This window comes from Pleurodeles waltl, chromosome 3_1, assembly GCF_031143425.1.
Source record: "Pleurodeles waltl isolate 20211129_DDA chromosome 3_1, aPleWal1.hap1.20221129, whole genome shotgun sequence".
Taxonomy (NCBI): domain Eukaryota; kingdom Metazoa; phylum Chordata; class Amphibia; order Caudata; family Salamandridae; genus Pleurodeles; species Pleurodeles waltl.
In genome coordinates, this window is record NC_090440.1 from 1916291701 (window position 1) to 1916310878 (window position 19178).

The following is a 19178-nucleotide window of genomic DNA, read 5'->3' on the forward strand; positions in this document are numbered from 1 at the left end:
GCAAGAAAAGTAATGCAAACAGTGTAGAATTACAATAGATTGCCATAGGAGCACATAGGTATAGGGGCAACACAAACCATATACTCCAAAAGTGGAATGCAAACCACGAATGGACCCCAAACCTATGTGAGCTTGTAGAGGGTCGCTGGGACTGTAAGAAAACAGAGAGGGTTAGAAAAATAGCCCACCCCAAGACCCTGAAAGGTAGGTGTAAAGTGAACCTACTACCCCCAGAGAGCACATAAGTCGTGATAGGGTGATTCTGCAGGAAGAACAAACACCAGCAATGCAACAACAGTGGATTTCCGGACCTGAGTACCTGTAAGACAAGGGGACCAAGTCCAATAGTCGGGACAGTGTCGAGAGTGGGCAGGAGCCCAGGAAATGCCAGCTGAGGGTGCAAGGAAGCTGCCACAGGGTGGAGGAAGCTTGGAGATCTGCAAGAAAGAAGAGGACTAGGGACTTCTCATTTGAAAGACGGATGTCCCACGTCGCGATGAAGCTTGCAGAGGTGCTCCCACGCAGAAAGACCACAAACAAGCCTTGCTAGCTGCAAGGGTTGCAGTAGAGGTTTTTGGGTGCTGCTGTGGCCCAGGAGGGACCAGGATGTCGCCACTTGGAGGAGGAGACAGAGGGGGCGCCCAGCAACTCAGGAAGCCTTTACAGAAGCAGGCAGCACCCACAGAAGTACCCTAACAGGCACTTGGAAGAAGAGTGAACCGGAGTCCATGCAAAGTCACAAAAGGGAGTCCCACGACGCCAGAGGACAACTCAGAAGGTTGTGCACTGCAGGAAGGAGTGTCGGGGACTCAGGCTTGGCTGTGCACGAAGGAAATCCTGGAAGAGTGCACAGGAGCCGGAGCAGCTGCAAATCACGCTGTACCCAGAAATGCAGTCTAGCATGGGGAGGCAAGGGCTTACCTCCACCAAACTTGGACTGAAGAGTCACTGGATTGTGGGAGTCACTTGGGCAAGGTTGCTGAGTTCCAGGGACCATGCTCGTCAGGATGCTCGCCAGAGAACCAGTGTTGCAGTCTTTTGGTGCCTGCGTTAGCAGGGGTAAGATTCCGTCGACCCACTGGAGATTTCTTCAGAGCTTCTGGTGCAGGGTGAAGGCAGGCTACCCCCAGAGCAGGCACCACCTGGAAACAGTCGAGAAAGTCGGCAGGATTAGGCGCTACAATGTTGCTGGTAGTCGTCTTGCTACTTTGTTGCGGTTTTGCAGGCGTCCTGAGCAGTCAGCAGTCGATCCTTTGGTAGAAGGTGAAGAGGGAGATGCAGAGGAACTCTGATGAGCTCTTGCATTCGTTATCTAAAGAATTCACCAAAGCAGAGACCCTAAATAGCCAGAAAAGGAGGTTTGGCTATCTAGTAAGGAGGATTGGCTACCAAGAGAGGTAAGAGCCTATCAGAAGGAGCCTCTGACATCACCTGCTGGCACTGGCCACTCAGAGCAGTCCAGTGTGCCCCCAACACCTCTGTTTCCAAGATGGCTGAGGTCTGGGACACACTGGAGGAGCTCTGGGCACCTCCCCTGGGAGGTGCAGGTCAGGGGAGCGGTCACTCCCCTTTCCTTTGTCCAGTTTCACGCCAGAGCAGGGCTGGGGGATCCCTGAACCGGTGTAGACTGGCTTATGCAGAGATGGGCACCATCTGTGCCCATCAAAGCATTTCCAGAGGCTGGGGGAGGCTACTCCTCCCCAGCCTTCACACCTATTTCCAAAGGGAGAGGGTGTAATCCTTTGTTCTGCCTTCCTGGGCCAGGGCTGCCTGCACCCCAGGAGGGCAGAAACCTGTCTGAGGGGTTGGCAGCAGCAGCAGCTGTAGTGGAGATCCCGGAAAGGCAGTTTGGCAGTACCCGGGTACTGTGCTAGAGACCCGGGGGATCATGGAATTGTCCCCCCAATACCAGAATGGCATTGGGGGGACAATTCCATGATCTTAGACATGTTACATGGCCATGTTCGGAGTTACCATTGTGACGCCATACATAGGTAGTGACATATGTATAGTGCACGCGTGTAATGGTGTTCCCGCACTCACAAAGTCCGGGGAATTTGCCCTGAACGATGTGGGGGCACCTTGGCTAGTGCCAGGGTGCCCACACACTAAGTAACTTTGCACCCAACCTTCACCAGGTGAAGGTTAGACATATAGGTGACTTATAAGTTACTTAAGTGCAGTGCTAAATGGCTGTGAAATAAGGTGGGTGTTATTTCACGCAGGCTGCACTGGCAGGCCTGTGTAAGAATTGTCAGAGCTCCCTATGGGTGGCAAAAGAAATGCTGCAGCCCATAGGGATCTCCTGGAACCCCAATACCCTGGGTACCTCAGTACCATATACTAGGGAATTATATGGGTGTACCAGTATGCCAATGTGAATTGGTAAATTTAGTCACTAGCCTGTTAGTGACAAATTTGGAAAGCAGAGAGAGCATAACCACTGAGGTTCTGGTTAACAGAGCCTCAGTGAGACAGTGAGGCATCACACAGGGAACACACCCTGACATATAGTCACAAACAGGCCAAAAGTGGGGGTAACAAGGCTAGAAAGAGGCTACTTTCTCACACCCACACCTGACACAAATACACACACCCCACACCCACCAACAGCACTATAAGAAACACCCCCACATCACCCACAATACTTTGCGAATCCTTTGCGAACACGAGATGAGCGCTACACTTTTCCACGCCAATTTTAGAGAGAACTGCACACACATATCACAACTACCCATTCATCCATGACCGCAGAGGCTCAGCTGGGGACAGCCTCCCAACAAGGGAGGAGCGCCTATCGGAACCTGACCCCTCTGATGACACGCATACTGGTGGCGGCCTACCCTGAGCTGGATGGGCGCTTGAGGGCATCACAGCAACCACAAGGGGGTGAGTACAGTGTGTGTGACAACAATCTTTGTTGCCTGGCATAGGATTTTGGTGCAGGATTCTAGTCAGTGGATGCCACAATTTGCCAGCTTAGACATTGTTGTGTGGTCCAGCTTAGGTATTTTAGGTGTAATGCATATTTCAGATAGCTATGTACCTGGCTTTTCATGTCAAACACGGCTTAGTTGGTCCCAGTTGGTGTGCAGATGGCATTGTTTGACTCCTACCTGCTGTGGTACCTAGCCAATGGGATGCTAGTGTGCTCCATACTGCCCATTCTTAATCCCTGTGTGTGATAGTGATGTGTATTTATCTGCACTGTTGGTGCTGTGATTGACCTTGTGCTCCCTTTCTTTCTCCCCCCTTTCTCCTTTTGTTATCCTGTCCAAGTGTGCATTAGCATCATCTGGCGAAGGAGCAGGGGCACCAGCGAGTGAGGAAGCTGCAGCCCATGGGACCATGGCAGAGTCCACCGACGCCAAGGGGACCAGTGGGACGGAGTGTTAGGGGAGCACGACGGGAGACATGAGCTGATTCAACTGACTCTGATTCCTCCTCTGATGGGAGCTCCCTGTTCGTGGCGGACCCCTCTGAGACCACCCCAGCTCAAGACTTTACCGCCACCTCCCCTACCAGCACAGCCCTCCCTGTTGCCCCTCCACCGAGTTGCCTGTGCCTGCTCACCTGGGGGCGGCGGGGGCATCTCCTTTGCTCTAGGCACCTCAGGCCTTGCCCCAGACAGCCCTCCTGCCCTCAGTGAGGAGGCTATTGACCTCCTGAGATCCATCTCTGTAGGGCAGTCAAACATAGTGAATGTCATCCAGGGGCTGGCATCCCAGATGCAACAATGCAATACCATCCTAGAGGGCATTCATGGTGGCTTGGCAGCCCTACAGAGATTGTTTCAGGCTCTGGCCTCCTCTCTGACAGCAGCCAGTGTCCCTGTTTCTTTCGTCCCCGCTCCAACTACCATTTGCCAGCCCCAGTCTCCTCTCCCTAAGCCCATCCCATGCACACATCCTGACAAGCATGCACCCAAAACAACAGATAAGACTCGCACAGACAAACACAGGCAGCACACGTCAGTCCACAAGCACTCACACAGCCAACACACAGATGCACACACGCCAGAATCCACTGGCTCCACTATCTCCCCCTCCTCCTCCTCCTTTACAGTCACCTCAGCACTCACACCTGCATGCACTGCATCAACAGTCCCAGAACCTGCCACCTGCACATCCTTGCCCACAGGCACCACAACAGCAGACCCGCAGACATGCACCCCACACACCACATGCCTAGTCACCACCACCATCACCACATCATGCAGCACACCCACCTCACTTGCAGACACCACCACAACATCCATCCACACGTCCTGTTTGACCTCTCCCACCATGTCTGCCCCGCTCCAAAGACATACAAACGCTCACACTCAGACCCCCAACAGCCATTCACCTCACACATGCACAATGTCCATGCACCTGTACCCAAGTACAGCACACCTTCTCCTCCTACAACCACTCCCTGCACCTCCACTCCCATACCTCCTCCCACAACCCACCCCATTGGTAAGAAGCTTTTCCTTTCCCACTTGACCTCTTCCCTCCCCCTCACATCCTGCATGTAAGAGAAAGGTCCCACACCCCCAGCCCAGTACTTAAGCACCAAGTCTAACCCTGTTCCACCCCCAAAGACTTCAGCTGCCACCAAGGGGCACATGAGTGGAACTCCGGCCCCCGCCCCAAGCCCACTCCTCCACCCCCAAAACAGAAGGGTAAAGTGCTGCCCCCTCCTAAACCCAAACCCAAGGACCCCCCTCCCAAAAAGTAGCCACCGCCAATCCACCCCCCAATTTCCTACCCCCTGCGGTGCCTGCCTATTTCCAACATGATGCCCCTGCACAGTGGAGTCCCGATATAGGAAAGAGTCATGTTGGGGCTTGGACTTTGCCCTGAGGGCATATTTAGACTTTTTACTGGCCACTGGCCTTGCATGTATTTATGCAATTCTTTATTTGTTTGGATGTGGGTTCTTCATCCTACTGGATTACAGTGGTTGGAACAGAAGTATGTGTCCTGGATTTCTTTGCTCCTGGGTTCTCTTACTGTCGATTAACTCTGCAGATGGTTCTGGGAGTGTGGTGTGCGTGTATGGTGTGTGTTGTGCATGTGTGTCCCCCTCCCTCTCTTGTGTGGTAGGCGGCTGTACTCACCGTCGTAATTTTTGTCGGTGTTGGTGCTCCATGGCATGGCACACCATCGAGAAGACTTGCAATTCTGGTTCCATTGCAGCCGTGGACTCCTCTGTGACCTTGGAGGTGAATGTGTCTCCTTTTATATGATATGTTTCCACCAGGCTTTTGGTGACGTTGCTAATGCCCCGGAAATCCTGGCGGTGTGCTATGTCATAATATGGTGGGCGGATCCTTGTCTTCCGTCTGTCTGGAGTTTGCTACCGCCGTGTTCAGTGGTTGTACTGCACTGGCGGGGGGCTGTCTACGTGAGGGATCACCGCCATGGTCATTATTTGGTGGTCATTTCCGCCGGCCTGGCGGCGGTACTACCGCCATCGCCGGCATAGCTGTCACCTGACCGCCAAGATCATAATGACCACCATTGTCATTTACAATGACAATTGCTCTAACTCTTACAAATTGAAGACCGATTGCATTGCAAATGCTTGTTTTTTGGGGAGGGGCTTGGTGAAAGGCAGAATAACTCTTAGGTAGCTCTTGGCCCTAGACCCCACCCCCTTCAAGGCCCTGTCCCATCCTCACACAGTAATGCAAATGGTATGGCCTTGCAATGCCAAGGGGATTAAGGGCCGTATTTATACTCCGTTTGCGCCGAATTTGCGTCTTTTTTTTTGGACGCAAATTCGACGCTAAACTAACGCCAACTAACGCCATATTTATACTATGGCGTTAGAGGCGAATAGCGCCAAAGTTCCCGGAATGTGCGTCATTTTTTAGCGTGAACCCCTTCCTTGCGTTAATGATATGCAAGGGAGGCGTTCCCGTCTAAAAAATGACTCCCAGGCCTTTACGTGGTATTTATACTCCCGGGCAAAAGAGACGCCCGGGAGTGGGCGTGGCTAAAAACGGCGCATTTGCGCCGCTTTTTAACGCCTGGGTCAGGCATGGCGTTAAGGGACAAGTGGGCTCAAAATGAGCCCAGAGTGCCCTCCCCTGCCCCCAGGGACCCCCCCTGCCACCCTTGCCCACCCCAGGAGGACACCCAAGGCTGGAGGGACCCACCCCAGGGACATTCAGGTAAGTATTTTTTTATTTTTTTTAAATAATTTTTTTTGGCATAGGGGGGCCTGATTTGTGCCCCCCTACATGCCACTATGCCCAATGACCATGCCCAGGGGACAGAAGTCCCCTGGGCATGGCCATTGGGCAAGGGGGCATGACTCCTATCTTTACAATGATAGGAGTCATGTTGATGGGGGATGGGCGTCGAAAATAAATGGCGCAAGTCGGGTTACGACGATTTTTTCGACGTAACCTGACTTGCCCCATTTTAAGACGCCCATGCGCCATTTTCCCCCTACGCCGGCGCTGCCTGGTGTACGTGGTTTTTCTCGCGCACACCAGGCAGCGCCGGTCTGCTTGCGCCGGCTAACGCCATTCAATAAATACGGCGCCCGCATGGCGCTTCAGAATGGCGTTAGCCGGCGCAAAACTTTTTGACGCTAAACTGCGTTAGCGCAGTTTAGCGTCAAAAAGTATAAATATGGGCCTAAGTGCATTATGGACCGGAGTTTGGAATTTTATTTGTCTTGTAATTTGTGGACAGAAGTGTGAATATAGATGATATTGTGTTGTTGGTAAATCATTGTGTATTAGCTTTGCTGGATGTGGCCAGTGGCCTTGCCAAGGAGCTTACAAAATCATTGCTACCTGACGCATGCATGTCAATTGACCAAAACACCAGGGGTAGCAGAAGTGACATCACACGCCATTTCATCTTTACTTTCACTCACACACTTACTATTTTACATACCCACACTCTGACCCGAAGCATGCACACAATCTACATTTAAAAGTGTTTTTTTCTTACGTCAGCTATCAAAGAGGATCATATTCCAGCTAACTCTACATCATTTTCATTACACTAATAGTGAATAATATAATATTCACAAGTGCATTCACTGCCCTCCTTGTTAGCCTTCCATTAAATGTCCCTTGCTCAGTCTCATAAAGCAATCCTAAAATGTAACTCAGGATACCCCTATGACCCATGCTCCCCTTGTATTTTGTAGATTGCATCAATCCAACAATTAATGAAATATCAAACACTTCTCTGTCTGCTGCTGAAGTCCCCAATGATTGGAAATCAGCAGTGGTCAAACCACTCCCGAAAAAAAACAGTTAGTTTTTTTTATTTTTTTATTTTTTTTATTTATTTATTTATTTATTTATATTAACAACATACAACAAACGAACAAGGGTGCCCCTTCAGCCCCACAGCAGCGAAACAAATGCATTTACCGCCATGTTGAACCACGTGGTCTCCCCAGGCACTAATTGTACTATATGTCTCTGAAGGTCCTTTAGATTCTGGCAGACAAGGTCCAGCAGTAATATCAAATGTCCAGGACCTTACAGCCTGCAGCCGCACCAGCCTCAGCAAGCCGTGGAACCCAAGGGGAGAACCCAAAGAAAGACATGCACCAGCAGAAGGGAAAAACAAAGATACAAAATAAAAGATAAAAGAGAAGGCCGGGAGGAAACAGTCACCACCATCAGCAATCATTGCAATCCACAGCAATACACAGGAGCGAGGACACAACCCAATGTATCAAGATGCCAGTCCGCAAAAAAGGCACCTCAAACAGACGCAGACTACAGATAGGATCAGAGGGGCGCCCAAATATCGCGTGGGTTGGAGGCTTCAGGCGTCAGTTCCCAATAAATTGTTAATTGTTCCTGGCAAAACGCAGCATCGCGCAGCCAATCTGAAAGTAGAGGAGGGCGGTCCCGGCCCCAACAAATTGCCACCCTGTGCTTCGCCAACAGTAGCAGCATACTGCCTAAATGCTGCACCGTCAACTGCACCCCGCTCACCTTACCCAACAACGCCATTACAGGAGACGGAGTCATTTCCAAGCCAGTCATTTCAGCAAGCAAAAGAAAATCCTCCCTCCAGAAGGCATATACTTCCGCACAGTGCCACGCCAAATGGAGAAAATCAGCGGCCGGGGCCCGGCATCTTACACAAGCATCCTCCGCTCGCAGCCCCACAGCACACAAGCTTCGAGGAGTATAATACAAGCGGTGCAGAAACTTGAAATGAATAAGGCACAGCCTATAGGTGGGCGATAGCTCCTTCATATGCGCACAGCACGCCCTCCAATCATCATCGGAAATGTCCTCCCCCACATCCTCCACCCACTTCTCCCTAGCAGCCAGCCCCAACCCTCCCCCCTGCTCCTGTACACAGCCATACAATTTAGTAATAAGCTGCTTCGGTGACTGTACACTCCACAACACCTCCAACACGCGGCAGGTCGGCGGAATCTCCGGAAGACTAGGATACCGTGCACGTAACATAGCGCAGATCCACAACACAAACAAGCGATGTAGCGCATTAGCAGGCCCATCCCCCAGGAGCTCCCCCGGGGACATCAACCTTCCATCGACAAACCAGTCCTCCAAGGATACCAAATTAGAAGTCCGGAGGAAATTCCGCAGCTGCAAATCATGGAACATCGCCTCATCCCCCACAGCCACCACGGACATAGACGGCGCGAAAGGCGCACGTACCCCAGATCTCTTCAGCAGGACCGACCAGGCCCTAACGGTACAAGCCACTGTATCCACGCCCCGAGGTCGAACCATTGCTAGGCTTCCCAGCACTCGCTCAAGGCCGTCCGGCCACACAGCATCACTCTCCTGGGCAAGATGCGGCAAAGTAACGAATCAGACGGATCCAGTAATACGCAAAGTGAGCCTGCACACAGTAATAATAGAGCTTAAGATCAGGGGCCGCAAGGCCGCCCAACTCAAACGGTAGCACCAATTTTCCCAATGCAATGCGAGGCTGACCCCTAGCCCAGACCAGGCGAATCAGCGCAGAGCAGAGCCGCTGCAGAAAACCAGCCGTAAGCACCAGAGGAAGATTAATAAACAAGTACAAAAATTAGGGCAATACCAGCAGTTTTGCCACCGCAATCCGTCCGGTTAAAGACAAGGGCAAAGAGTGCCACACCGCAATTCTGTCCTCCAGCCAAGACATGGCTTTACCATAATTGGTGAGCCATAGCGTCTCAGCATTGCAGCTCAGCCAAAGCCCCAAATACTTAACAGGGCCATCCACCCAGACAATAGGATAGCGGGACCGACAAACCGCCTTTCCGTACGAGAGAGGTAACACCCCAGATTTAGACCAGTTTATTGCTATTCCAGAGATTCCCCCGAATCGGACAATCTCATCTAATAACACGTCTAAGTTGTGCGCAGGCTCCCGCACATACAGCGCAACGTCATCAGCATACATGGATATCAGGATCGATCTCTGGTGAAACTGTAACCCCCGCACACCATGGTGCTGTCGCAGAAAGGCCGCCAGAGGCTCCATCGCTATCGCAAAAAGCAACAGAGACAGAGGGCACCCCTGTCTGGGTCCACGCGCCACTGCAAAGGGCTCCGACACACATCCATTCATCCGTAGACGAGCCACTGGCTGCGAATATAACAATCGTATCCAGTTCACTATGCGCACGCTCAATCCCACTCTCTCAAGAAGCACAAACAGATTTTGCTATAACAATGAATCAAACGCCTTTGTAGAGTCCAGAAACACCGCCACAGCCTCGTCATCAACGGCGACTGAACCAGCAACGGCAAAGAACGTGCGCAAATTATGCACCGTGGACCGTCCCGGAATAAATCCTGACTGATACGGCAGCACCAGCTTCGTCATCAGCGGCTGTAGCCGTGCCGCTATCATTTTTGCCAATATTTTGTTGTCTATGTTAATCATAGAGAGCGGGCGATACGAATCTCAACTATATGCGTCCTTCACAGGCTTAAGAATCGTAACAATGAGCGCCTTGCGCAAAGAAGCCGGAAGAACTCCATTTTGTAGGGCCTCTGCATACACCTCTAGCAAATGGGGTGCCAGAATATCAGCATATTCTTTGTAAAACGCTGGGGTCAGCCCATCTAACCCAAGGGCCTTATCACCAGGTAAACTGCGAACTGCAGCCTTACCTCTTCCTCAGTAAAAGGAGCATCAAAATATTCCCTGTGCGCTCTATCAAACCAAAGGAGACTAATCTCTGAAAAATAGCCCTGGACCACATCCTCAGATAATACAGTAGGAGCAGAGTACAGGTCTTGGAAAAATGTGGTAAATACCTTTAGGACTTCGGACGTACCCACTACCCGCTCCCCTCCTGAGTTATTCATTTCAGTCACATAACTGCTGGCCCACGGCCTGCGGAGTAAATTCGCCAGGGTGCGTCCAGCTCTATCACCCTCGCCATAGCGCTGAGCCCGCGTAAATTTCTCTAAAAAATGTTACTCCCTCAGAGACGCCTCTTCATACGAGGATACTGCAGCCCGCAAGGCCGCCAATGTATCACCAGACCAGTCCTGCACCAACCAAGCCTCCAGTTCCGCTATCCGAGTCTCAATCGCAGCCAACTCACATCGTAGCGCACGCAACACACCATGTTGCTTCGAAATAGATAGCCCGCGAATTACCACCTTAAAGGCCTCCCACATCGTGCCCGCCGACCGCACCGTGCTAACATTTTGTTCAAAGTATAAAACAATATCACAACGGATCTCCTCACGAAACCGCTCGTCCCGGAGCGCCCCTTGAGGCAACCTCCACATAAAGGCCCGCGCAGGCCCGCCAGGTATCTCCAGCTCCAATCAAACCGGTGAATGATCCGACAGCGTGCAAGCCAAATGATCAGCCGATCGGGTCCACAAAGTCACATCCCGCGAATGCAGCCAGCGGTCAAGATGTGACCAGCTATTATGCACATAATTAACGCAGGTACCCTCTCTCTCCACATTGTGCCTTCATCCGCCACAAGTCCACCAACGGCGCGTCCTCCATAATCGCAGATAAAACACGGGCAGCTGACGGATGCTGCACCCGAGCCACACTCTCTCTATCCAGGATGGGGTCAAGCGTCACATTAAAATACGCCCCCCAAGCACAGCCCCTCCCCCCAATGACTCGGTCAGTCGCCAGACCTCACTGAAAAACTCTGGATTATCTGAATTAGGTCCATACACCAACACGAAACGACACGGCCTGTCCAGCAGCATGCCACTAAGCAAAACATAACACTCCTGAGGGTCAACAATGGTTCTACGAGTACGCCACTGCAGCCCCCTACGTATCAGAATCGCTACTCCTCTAGCATAGCGCGAGTAAACAGAGCCATGACATTCCCCAATCCACCCGCCTTTAAATAATGCAGAGTAGCCTCCACTAGGTGCGTCTCTTGTAGCATACATATATCTATATTCTGCTGCTTAACATACGCCGACATAAGTCGCACCTTTCGTCTGTCATTCAAGCCTCGCACATTCCAAATAAGACAACGGATCAAAGCTGCTCCCACCTGTGTCATCCTCGCATCTCTTCTAACACGTAGTGCAGTACTGCCACTTCTCCATCCCGGCCAACCTCACTCAACCACAAAACACAATAGAGAGAACGCAGAAAAACATAGAACAGCAAATCCACAAAAAAAAACAACCACCACCCACACAGACCCCCCAACCGGGTCAAGTCAAAAGCCCTCCCCCCATGAAACACAGATACCCAAATAATCAGAGGAACAGAACTCATCCAAAGGGCGCGAAGCTAGCCACCCAACCCGTCCTCCTAGCCAGGACAGGGAAGGGCGGGCATGGGGCCCAACTATAAGGAGCATCATCAGGACGAAAGGCACAAAAGATTCCACAACAGGATGCAAGCGGCACACTCAAATGTCCCGAAACCAGGTGATACCCATGGCAGTCAATCGTTATCACTTAGGGACTCCCGCTCCTCAGCATGATCGTCCGGGGGCACCGCCTCAGACTTCCGAGGAAGAGACTTGGCGTACTTCGCCGCCAGCTTCGGATCCGTAAAAAATTGAAGGGTCCCACCATGCTGCACTTTCAATTTCACCGGGTAGATGAGAGAGAACCTAGCATCCGTTTGGGCCAGAGAGCGCTTCACCGGTAAGACTGCCCTACGGGCAGCCTGCACGTCGGGGTATAATCCGAAAAAAAACTAAATTCAGTATTCTTATAGATTACCGCCTGGTGCTCCCTAACCAGTCGTAGAATCGCATCATGATCACAGTAATTCAGAAGCCGAATAATGATGGGGCGCGGAGGGGTCCCAGGGGGAGGCCGTGGCCCCAGCGATCAATGTGCTCTCTCTACCACCAACAGATGGGACAACTGGCCGGGGAAAAGGTCAGAAAGCATTCCCTCCACAAAATCCTCCATTCTGCCCATATCTGTGGACTCCGGAAGACCAACCAGTCTAAGATTGTTACGACGAGATCGAGCCTCCAAATCTTCGTTTTTGGTCCGGATGACCTCCAGCACCCTCTCCATGGGCAGCAGATGTTCACGCTCGTCTCGTCGCGTATCCTCCAGCCCAGAAGTACGCGTCTCCAACTGCTCAAGGCGGGAATCGTGATCATCCACCCGGGCTCTGATTCGATCAAGCTGCTCCGTCAAATGATCAAGCTTCCCATCTGTTCCAGCCAGGCTTGTCTTCAAGTCCAAAAACATAGCCTTGACCGACTCATCCAAAGGCCCCTCTCCCATCACCAGCTCCTCAGACTGAGCAGTACATGTGCCCCCCCTCCTCCGGCCCCCCTCAAAGGAGAGCTTTGCTTGTTTCTGCTCCGCCTTCCCCATCACGCAATCGGCAGTCCGTCACCAGGCACACGCCACCAATATCCGTAGGTAACTGGACAATGCAGATCAGCTATACCGTCCACCTCCACAGACTCCACCAGGTTCCACACCAACATCCGCCTCCGACACCAGCAGCGTCAACCAACTTCCAATATGATTCGCTCCAGACCAAGCCACCTCGTCAAGTGCAGGAAGCCGGAGCCCTACTGCACCATTATCCGATCCCCGCTTCAATGGCCTGTGCAGTCAGTCCGCCTCTGGCACAGCGGGCAGCCTGTCCTGCTGCCGCCTCATGAATACAGGCCCTCGTCGCAATCCTCCTCCTCCTGTTGCTCACCTAGCATCAACCGCTTCGTCCAGAGCACCCAGTAGGCACCACTACATGCGAAGCCCGGTGGCAGCCGCAGCAGGGAGTCACCGCAACGCCAGAGTTCCCCAGCTTCCAGGCCCAGGGGTTCCAAGGGCCAAACTTTGCCAATCTGCAGCTCTGCTCACCGCACCCCGTCTATCTCTCCCAGCCACCAGCCAACAGTGTAGCAGCAGCTCTGCCGCCCAGCCAGAGAACTCGAGAGCCGGGGGCCGCAGTCTGATCGGACCGCCGATCGGCCCCCCGGCGCGCCCAACAGCCAACAGGCGCCCGCAGCGGCCACGGCCGCAAGAACAGTCAGCCCCCAGCCCTAGAAGGGCCCACAAGGCAGCAGAACGCAGGACCACCCGCGCGGCCACTCCAACATCTAGGCCGCGCGGAGCTCAGACCCCCAGAATGCGCTGGCAGCCACAGGCGCAACGGGGGAAAAATCGCGGGGGACCGCGGTCCGAACTGACCGCAGCACAGGCCCCCGCTTACTCCCCAGGTAAAATGGCGACACAGCGGCGACTCCTCACCTCCCCCGGAGCGGCGCAAGCCGGCGCAAGCCCGCGGCTATTCAGCCCGCCGCACCACAAGGCCGACCGCCTCCGCCGTCTCTGTCCCCAGCGCCGCCGCCAATATCCAGCCACTTCAGCGGCAGTCGGGCGGCACCAACTCAAGGCGCACCCCCGCTGCACCATCACCCAGCCAGCTCCGTCCTGACCGGAGAAATAAGCGAAAAAGGGCCCCAGCCTGAACAGAGCCTCACAGAGTGCCGGCCATCTTGCTGGCTGGCTAGCTCCGCCCCCCCCAAAAAACAGTTAGTTGATCTCACAATGATGTCCAACCTCCGGCCTATTTCTCTTCTCCGAGCCCTACTCAAAATGATTGAGAAGCTAGTTAATACACAATTAATGGCGTTCTTAGAGCAGGTCAATATCTTGCATCCAGAACAATCTGCCTTTTTCCTGAGATATTCCACAGAAACTGCGCTGTTGGAAGTAGCAGAGATGCTTAAAATTATGCTGGATACGGGAAATAATGCAGTGTTTATTTTACTTGATTTATCTACAGCATTTGATATCATCTCACATGGTATATTGCTGCAATGTGTCCATGACTGCGGTATTTCCCACTTAGCCTTGGCCTGGATCAAATTGTTCTTTAGACCGTGGACAAATGGTTATGTTAGGCTCTTTCTTTTCCCCAGAAAAATCTGTCAACTCAGGTGTGCGCCAGGGCTCCTCTCTTAGCCCAGCACTATTTAATATCTATATAGCCCCTCTAATTATTTTGATTTCATTGTTTGGCATTGATGTTACCTCCTATGCTGATGATACACAATTGATGATGTTATTGGAAAAAAACTCCTTGGTTTCTGAACTCAATTTTAAAAAACTGCCTGACTGAGATTATCCAGTGGGTGCCAGCCAACCACCTCAAATGCAACACTGATTAAATGGAAATCATGCTCTTCTGAAGATCTTATTCTTTTGCCCCCCACGCTGTTGGTGCCACCCCCTCCACCCTCAATCCAGGTTGCCAGAAATCTCAGAGTAAAATTTGATAAAGCCCTGTCCTTTCTTCCTCAAACAACTACCATGGCAGGCACTTGTTTTGGTCTCAACAAATCTTTACAAACGTTCTTCGATTTTCATCCATTGGCTGCCAGGAAAACAGCTGCTACTGCTCTAATAACATCATGGACTACTGTAACAGTCTGTATGCTGGTTCCTCCAAATTAACCATTCATAAGTTACAGATAGTCCAACACGCTGCAGCCAGACTTATCCTGAAACTGCTGCGCCGTGCTTTGCCATCAGCAGGTCTGAGAAAGCTGCACTGATTGCCAGTACATAAAAGGGTCTGTTTAAAGCCCTTCTACTCAGAGCAGTGAGACCTGACTACTTAACCACTAGAGTTTCCCATTACATCGCATTGCCCCCCTGAGGTCCTTAAATGTTGATTTAATCAAGGTCCCCATGTTCAGACTTAAAACTAGAGGAGGGAAATCGTTCACAGTTCCGTGAGCTATCGCCTGGAATTTACTTTCTACATATCTTCGAATTCTTGAATCTGTAGAAACGATTAAAAAGCAGCTGAAAACATGGATCTTCTGTATTCTTGATGCACTTTGTTATACACTGATGATCTGATCCCCTGGGACTCTAAATTATTAAAAGGTATAGTCTGCAGCCTCACTAATTGTATGTTCAGCGCCAGGATGCTCCTTTGGGAGTGACAGTTGCGTTTTATAAAACACCTTCATTCATTCATTATTCACTATTAGGGTAATATAAAAAAACTGAGTGAAAACAAGAAAGTGGAGCCCAAGCAACCTCCTTAAGGATGAGCAGCCCTGTGTTCCTCACACTGATTTAGCCACCTCTGAGGCCAGGGTTCACAAAGGCAGTGCTGGAGGTCACAAGGGGCAAGCTGGGGGTCGCAGCTGTAACCCCTAAAGGACTCCTGACAATATGGCATGTCTGTGCTCAACTGTTTACTTATACAGAGTTTTGTTCAAGAATGTTTCATTGCTGTTGAGTGCTGTAGGGGGCACCGTGATAGCCAAAGGTACACATGAGCTGTGTTGAGTGCACATGACATATCTGGTTCCATGATTACTATTGGACATTGGGATATCCTGTGCAGCAGAGCAAAGGCAGGTTGTGTAAGTCTTACAATCAAAGGAACAGAAAACAGGCAGTCAGTTAAATTAAGAGATTTCATTGAGTGAGAGAAAAGGTGCTTTACCGGCCCTATCACTTGATGAAAATGCAGATGAGTTGGTGTTTTATTTGGTCCTCATTCCCATTTTTCCCCTAAAGTTGCATGTTTGTTATGGATATATTATTATAGCTTTCTTGATTAATTTCAAATGATCTTTTTTTGTATTGATAGTTGTTTAGGGTTCATTTCGATTAGTGTAATGGGTATTCCAGTTGATGGTGATGTAGCCATGATGATTAATTGAGTTTAATAGGGATGTTGTGAAGGGTGGTTGTGCTGCATTTTTTTTTTGCAGGATTGAACTTGCTCAGAGAATTTCTGTTTGTGAAGCCCTTGGGCCCAGTTCTATTACGTTTTTGCGTTGCCCTTGCACCACGCAAGAAAACCCAGGGTGAAGCAAAACCTAGAAAGGGATTTACCAAGCTACACAGGGCCACCTTGTGTGGCCCTCTATGGCTTAGTAAATCTGGAGTAATGCAAGGCAGCCAGTGGCGTAACAAAACTTGATAAGGCCCCCCTGCAAAATACATGGATGGCTCTCTCTGGCCAGGGGCCCGTCGCCTGTGCGCAGTGCCGGTGGTGGCCACCAGGAGTTCAGAGGCCCCCCAGCAAAGTTGGGCTGCAAGGGCTATTGTTATACCGCTGAAGGCAGCACAAGTTGCTGTCTTGCATTACTCTGTGTGGTGGGGGTGTTACATGGGTGGAGTGTGGGTGTTTCCACGCATCCATCCATGTATTCTGAAGCATTCCCAGATTTACCAACACTGGTCGACCTGGGAATGCATCAGAATGATATGCCTTCCCAACAGAGGCACAACAAGGAGAACTACTGTTATTTTTCCTTGTTTCATCTTTCTAAGTGTGCTGCAATCTTCAGCACACTTAGTAAGAGGAAAAAACCTCAAACGATTGTTTTGTGCAGGAAGGAATGCCTTCCTGCACAAAAACAATTCTGCCTCTAACACAGGCACCCTTGTCCCATGGTGGAAGGGTGCTTGTTGCACGCCAACGCAGGCAAAGAGCAGGAATGCACCATATTGTGGTAGATATGCCACATTCCTGTCCTCTCCCTTTCACGCAGCGCAATAAGTTGTCTTGCTGCATTGCATGAAAAATATAGAATGTGGACCTAAGTTTTAAGCTGTTTCATGTTGTGTGGATTGTAGGTTGTGCTGTTGAGCATTGGGAAGTGATTCAAAAGTTATGTCGCTTCCATTGAAAAAGTGTTACCTCCATCTCATGCTTCGTTGGAGTGGAAAAATGAAACGGTAATCCTGAAAAGTTTCTTTCTTAAAAAGGGCATTGTTTTGTAACTGGATAGTTTGGTTGTAGGGACGTTTATGGCCTTGTGGTGTAGTCAATGTGGAACATAAAGGCCCTCATTATAACATTGGTGGCAAATGCTGCCTACCGCCACGGCGTCAGCTGCCAACATACCGTCGCCGTGTCTACCAACCATCCACCAAATTATGACCATAGCCAGAATTCCGTCAGAAGGCTGGCGGAATTCTGTCTACGGTCATGGCGGCGGAGGCGGTAAGGTGGCGCTGCAGCTGGCAGCAGTGCCGCATCCCGTCTCCTGCCGGAGGACCCCCTGCAAGCAGGTAAGTCGGGTTCTCCGACACAAGAGGGGGGTGGGCGGTGTTGTGTGCGTGTTTGGGAGTGTGTGTGACTATGTTTGAATGCATGCATGCGTGGGTGCATGAATGGGTGTGTGTACGTGCATGTTGTGTCTTCTGATTGCGTGTGTGCCTGGATGTATGTTAGTGATTGTTAATGTGAGTGTGTATGAATGTATGCATGTGTGGGTGAATGTGGGAAGGCGTGTGTGTATGGGTGTGTATGTATGTGTGTGTATGTGTGTATATGTCGGAGGGGTCGGGAGGAGGAGGACTCTGGGGAGAGGGATGGGGGCGGAGGAGACCCTAGTGCCTACCACCATGGTCTTCATGGCGGTACAGAAACCACGAAAACCATGGCGGTGGGTGGGGTCAAAATGCCATGGACAGCCTAGTGACGCCCGCCGGGCTGGAGACTGTAGTCACCGTGGCGGTCGGTGTGTTAACTTGCCAGTTTGGCTTTGGCCAATGTCATAATAGTGGTGGTAAGTACCGCCAGCCTGTTGGTGGTACTACCGCCACTATTACACCAACCGCCGGGGTCGTAATGACCCCCAAAGTCCTGGAGATATGGAATTCCGTGTGTCAAAGTAGAGAAATCTGTCAGCCCATTTTGTACTCTTTGGTATAAGCTATTTACGTAGTCTAGACAGCACAGCACGGAGGTTGCCGTAGAGGAGAGAGGAAGGAGCCTCTGCCAGTCCCGCGAGGAAATAGCGTCAAACCGAGGTCCAAGCGGAGTTGAGCGCACCGGTCTGAAGCAGGCTTTCGGATGGTTGATATCTGCCGGGAGACACGCGCAGGGGATTAAGAGTGGATAAACAGGATCAGAAGCATTCTGCACGGACACTGCTCTAGTGAGCTGGGCACTGTTTTACTAAGCCCTGCTTGACGCTGAGCCTGCTGAGCTAGGCACTGCTATACTGGGAAGCTACGGGCAATTCTTGGCCAGGCACAGCTGGGTTAACAGCTCAGCTGTACTGGGTAGTGTTGGTCTAGGACACAGTACTTGGAGGTGAAGTTATTGAACATTTCTGTATGGTATCTGACGCGTACTGCGTGACTTTCCTCCTTTGTGCACGGCACAGGACACTCGAGCACCACTGCCGTGTGGGAGGGACACCTGCAGCTCTGGGACCCGCAGCCACAGGATAAACAGAGTTCAGTGTCTGACGGGAGAGCTTCCACTGACGGGAGAGCTTCCACTGACGCACTGACGAGACGCGCTGAGTGAGACGGAGCTGACACACTGACGAGGGCGCCGCTGCAGACGCGGGTGAGGGCATCGCCGCAGCCGCTGCCGTTGCTGTGAAGGCTACTGAGAGAGGCGAGCGTGAGGGAGAGGCCTAACGGAGAACAAATGCTCCACCCCCACAGCCGTGTTACCGCAGCTCTCTGGCAGGAGGAAGAGGAGCGGTTAACGGCGGTCTGAAGGCCCCCTGGGATTCAACATCGGACCACACAGGACGCCAGGATATCAGGACGTCTGCTGGAGGAAGTGTGGTGGTGGGGCTGGTTGAGCACTTAAGAGGAATGTGTCCCCTCCTATCAGAGACAGGAGGCAGGCCCCCCTCTCCCCTCTTTTTGTTGTTGGATGCAGGAGGGGGGTAGGAAGGGTGGTGCAGCCATAACCACAGCTGTCAGCTGAGACAGAGCGGTCTGCCCGCTGCGGATTTAAAATTCAGATGGGAAGACC